Raw genomic sequence first — 5,719 nt, 5'->3', positions numbered from 1 at the left:
CTACCCACAGTATACACATAAATATGTATTTATATGTTACCCTGATGCTCTCACTTCTGCTCTTTAAATTACAGCTCTTCTTTAAATTAGTTTTTGTGTCCACAGAACCAATTTGATTTGTCCTCATGAAACAGTAACATCTTTAGTGCTGAATTGGGAGAGGTTTTACCGATACCCATCACTCCTGGCGATGCTCACAGGACGGGAAATCAGCTGGAGTCACAGTAGGGTCATTTGACCATTGTTTGGACACAGACCTGCTTTGCCCAGAGTTGGTCATCTTATGGCCAGGCACTCTTGCTTCTCAGTCTGTTCCCAACCTCGTCATTTTGCAAGTGTTTCTGAATGTCAGTTGATATTGACACCGTCTGCTGCAGGTCAGTTGATATTGACACCGTCTGCTGCCGGGTTTCCATTTCCTGAAAATTCAGTGCCAGTTTCAACTTGAGTCCTTCCCACTCCTGACCCTGAGTCCTTCCCAGACCCAACCTTTGAGTCCTTCCCACTCCTGACCCTGAGTCCTTCCCACTCCTGACCCTGAATCCTTCCCACACCCAACCTTTGAGTCCTTCCCACTCCTGACCCTGAGTCCTTCCCACTCCTGACCCTGAGTCCTTCCCATACCCAACCTTTGAGTCCTTCCCACTCCTGACCCTGAGTCCTTCCCACTCCTGACCCTGAGTCCTTCCCACTCCTGACCCCGAGTCCTTCCCACTCCTGACCCTGAGTCCTTCCCACACCCAACCTTTGAGTCCTTCCCACTCCTGACCCTGAGTCCTTCCCACTCCTGACCCTGAGTCCTTCCCACACCCAACCTTTGAGTCCTTCCCACTCCTGACCCTGAGTCCTTCCCACACCCAACCTTTGAGTCCTTCCCACTCCTGACCTTGAGTCCTTCCCATCCCTGACCTTCAGTCTTTCCCACTCCTGACCCTGAGTCCTTCCCACTCCTGACCCTGAGTCCTTCCCACTCCTGACCCTGAGTCTTTCCCACCCCTGACCTTGAGTCCTTCCCACTCCTGACCCTGAGTTCTTCCCACACCCAACCTTTGAGTCCTTCCCACTCCTGACCTTGAGTCCTTCCCATCCCTGACCTTCAGTCTTTCCCACTCCTGACCCATTAGGCATCCCTGACTTTCTGTAAGGACAAATGTGTGGCATTTGCCACAAATGCCTCACCCCCTGCTTGTGGCCAACATCAGCAAATGATCTCTGAATTCCTTCTGGCAAAGAGCCCAGTATCACTTGCCCCTGGTGCCTAACACGGAGACCTGTCTGCATGCCTGGGCTTAGTGATGCTTCGCCTCTCTTCTAACTCACATGTCCTGGGCACCTTTGTCCAAATCATTCCATTTTTGTCTTGTGAATTTAAGGTCTGAATTGCATTCTGTTGCAAGCCAAACTGAAGAAACCTTTGCCATCCTCGGAGAACACTCTCAGGATAAGAAAGTGAACATCTCATGATGACCAGTGTGGGGCAGGAGCAGCTTGCAAGGTGGGATGCAGTGACCAGTGTCACGCAGGTGATGGATCCTAACCAGGTGTCAACGAAATGTTTCCCTAACCACACAGGGTAAGGATTTTCACCAGACCTTGATGAGAAGGGATTGGAAATTAATATCAGGATTCCACTGTGTGTCTGTAGCTCATGATATATTATTATGTCAGGTTTACAGTAAACTGTATACAATTCTCACCCCATAAAGCAGGATCAGCCTCAGACAAGTCTGCCATTGTCTTTAGAAGCCCCGTGGCAAAAGCTTCATTGGATGTCATTATAATTAAAATCTATACTGGAACTTCTCCTAAGTAACTTGGGGAAATGATTCTTGCTTCTCAAGTTTAGGGGCAGGTGAAATAAAAACCCTCCCAAGAATGCAGTTGTAATCATCTTTGGTCTTGACTAGGGACTCTACATATTGTGGCGATGTCATGGGCTTGTCTACACAATTGCTCGTTCCGTACATGACTGAGAGCCAGGGGTGTACTGCACCAGGTGCCAGGAATATGACAGAAAATAATTCCCATAATCAGAAGAGGACTCTTAGACACGAGTGGGACCAGGACTTCAAAAGGAGAGTGTCTAGAACAGTCACTAAAAGACATAGAGGAGGAAAACCACGAGAAATCAGTAAGAAGATTGATTAAGACCAAGTCTGTATCGCTACAGATCAGTCCCCTGGCTTCGGTATTAAACATTTAGAGGAAAGAGGCAGGAGGCCTGGACTTTCTGGGTTGCTCTCCTAGGGCAAACATAGTGTAAATAGTGAGGAGCAAGAGGACTTGGAGGGTCACGTTGGAAAATTAGAGGGAAGTGGCCTCTAGTGTGTGCAGATGGCGCGAAGTGGGTCATGTGAGCGGGGCAGGAACTCACGGTCTCCGGGATGAGTGGCAATAGAGTTATTGGGAAGTGGTGACTGAAACGCTCATCTTGAAGCACAGCTGCAACGAAGGTCAGCCAGCCAATGAGGTGCAGGTGGCAAAGGGAGAGCTGGCATTTTATCAGACTCCACCCTCTGGCTGCCAATCCACAAGAGGGAAGTCGGGGACTCTGGAGAGGGCCCAGCCTTGTGAGTGGTCAGCCTTTAGAAGCTTACTGTCAGGAAGAGCTGAACATCCAGGTCTTAGTAAAGAAGCCGGAGCTTAGATGTGACTAAGGAGGCTTTTCAGTTACTGGCTGTATGCATAGCTCTGTCCTCAGGCCATTTAGTCTTGGGGTGTGTGAAAGGACGGAGAGGAGCCTCAAGTCTCCCTGAGGGTCTAAATCAATGGTTCTCAGCCTTCCTAATGCTGCAACCCTTTAATACAGTTCCTCATGTTGTGGTGACCCCCAACCAGAAAATTATTCATTGCTGCTTCATAGCTGTAATTTTGCTACTGTTATAAATCGTAATGTAAATATCTGTGTTTTCCAATGGTCTTAGACAACCCCTGTGAAAGGGTTGTTCAACACCCCTTGAAAGAGGTCGTGACCCATAGGTTGAGAACTGCTGTTCTAAATGTAGAGCAAAGAGGAAGTTCTGAAGACTGCATCCCACAGAGAGCCACCCTTGACCTCTGAAAGCCCCACTGGTCACTGAGGATTGAAGGTAACTGTCCACTTACCCCACCGGAGCAGCCGACTCCCTTGATGACAATGAATTTACAACAATGGCTCCTATAGATCTCAATATATGTGCTTGTGACAATTCTCATTTCATGAAATTGAGCAACATCAAGATGGGGACAGAGTCCCCTTATTGTCTCCCTTCCTGTTGCCAGACTCGGGAGTCACAGATGATACCCTTCAAGCCAGGCTCATGTGCAATAAGCCAATTGGAAAAAACAAAACAAAACAAATTAACAGTGGAAAGCAGAAAATGGAGATTTACTCAATGTGTCCATAGGCAGAAGGACAAAGGGATCCAGAGATGTCCCCAACCCCTGTCCATCTTTGGGACCCTGACATGAGGGCAGGGCTTAAACAGAAAGCAGAAATAACACACAGTCTAATGAGGAGTGGTCCACCATTGTCTCAGCTCCAAGACTCTCCTACAAGGTCATATGGGAAATAGTCTTTCTCCAGGTGATAAGTTCCTCTTTTGGATGTTCTCAGGTCTTCAGCCATTTCCTCTCCCAGCAAGAGGTTCCTGGAAAATGCTAAGTTCTCAGAGCTTATTCTTTCAAGAGTCTCATAAAGAAAGAGAGGAACACATGTATGTAGTCAGGATGCATTCATTCCTCCAGACAGATGAGTTACACTCCTACAGTTACAGAGTAGGAGCTCTGTACATACATTCAGGAGACATAGATGATGAATATCGCTAGTTTCAACCCTATTTGCTTAACTCTGGTGGCCTGTGCATGCTAAGTGAGCGCTTCTCAAGATGTAGATTGTGGGTTACTGTGATGGATCTGCAGAATAACTGTATACGTTTGGATGGAGACCAGCTTCCAAGAAGAGAGTAACTCCTTCCAGACTCAGGTTTGGAAAAAGCAGGCATCCTGCTCATGCCTGCATGGTGACAGTGACAGTGGTGATTCCAATAGCACAAGTAAAAAACTAACCTGCTGAGCCCCACTCCAGCCTGCATGCAGTTTAAGGAGGTAGAAGTGTAGCCCCTGAAACCAGGAGGCAGTTATATGAAAAGTTCTGGTAGAGCAGTCATTTCTGCGCACGGCATCCAGTCTCCTCCATTTACGATGGCATCTGAAGGCTGGAGCTCTCTTCCATTGGTATAGGCTGGTGCTCTTCCCCAACCCGATTGAGGATGGCTATAAGGAGGCCCAGATCATCTCCAGGAGAGGGCAGTGCAGACAGGGTCATTCAAGGGCCATCTGGAGCTGTCATGGCTAAAGTGAAGTCTCCCAGAGCTGTGACAGAGTATCTGAAGTGGCCTAAAGCAAAGCGTCCATAGCAAAGCTATGCCTGGAGAGGAAGCGAAGACCTTTGTGTGGTTCCTAGGCTCTTCCTGGCATCACCGTCCAGACTCTAATCTCCTCTATCAGTTATGAGGCGTTTAAAGCAGAAAGGGGTTGCTATGGTAACAGCAAACTTTGAAAATGGTGGCAATGAAGTTGTAGCTTTTTTACTTCCCCAGAAAGAGCTTCAGAAGAGGCAGCCATAGAATGCACAGCCCATCCAGAACTATGAAGACAACAATAGCAGTTCCAATCCGGCTTCCATCTCTGCCTGGAGCCCTGCTCCCAGGAAGATGTCATCATGGACAGTCTTGGAGTAAGACTCTGACAGCTGTCAATCAGCAGCTAAATTGCTTGTGCCTAATTGCTTCAGCCATTTAAAGGGGGGGGGTGCGGGTTGCAGTAAAGATTTAACATAAAATTAGCATTCTTCTCCAGTAAGCTTCCATCCAAAAATGCTTAACAACCCTAGCTTACCCTTAGTGAGGGTTGGATCCTGTGTCTCTGTCACTGCTACCTCACAGTTGAGATAGCATTGGATAAGTCATGGGAACGTTCTGAAAATTCAGTCCCCTCTGAAGACACCAAAAAATATGGGTGTCTTAGGGCTTTACTGCTGTGAACAGTTGCCATGACCAAGGCAAGTCTTATAAAGGACAACATTCAATTGGGGCTGGCTTACAGGTTCAGTCCATCATCATTAAAGTGGGATCAGAGCAGCATCTAGGCAGCCATGATGCAGGCAGAGCTGAGAGTTCTACATCTTCATCTGAAGGCTGAGAGTGGAAGACTGACTTCCAGGCAGCTAGGGTGAGGGTCTTAAGCCCACACCCACAGTGACACACCTACTCTAACAAGGCCACACCTCCTAATAGTGCCACTCCCTAGGCCAAGCATATATAAACCATCACAATGGGTAATGATAAGAAATGTCTTTTAGACCACTGTAAGGATTATATGGAAAAACATATGAAGGCCAAGAGTGGCACCTGACACATAGTAGGTATGTTTCTTCTTCCTGTCTCTTCAGGTCTATTCCCTGGCCATATGCTAGTTGTCTCTCCAACCCCACCATCCCCTCATTCTCCACATAAACTCTGCTGTCCTCATTCATCTTCTACATCTCCTTCTCTACTAGTCAACCTCCTCATCCTTCTTCTACCTCGAGCTCACCTCTTACACCCTACCTCTCCTCTTCACCTCCCTCATCTCCAAGTAACCAGCACATGTGATAGACAGGGCAAGGTCCTGACTCAATAGCAAGTTGACAGCGAGTTACATGCACACAGAGCACTGTTAGTGGTAGCTTGATCAGTAG

The sequence above is a fragment of the Mus musculus genome, chromosome 19, assembly GCF_000001635.26.
Source record: "Mus musculus strain C57BL/6J chromosome 19, GRCm38.p6 C57BL/6J".
Classification (NCBI taxonomy): domain Eukaryota; kingdom Metazoa; phylum Chordata; class Mammalia; order Rodentia; family Muridae; genus Mus; species Mus musculus.
The sequence above is the reverse complement of the archived record's forward strand: the minus strand, read 5'-3'. Positions refer to the sequence as shown.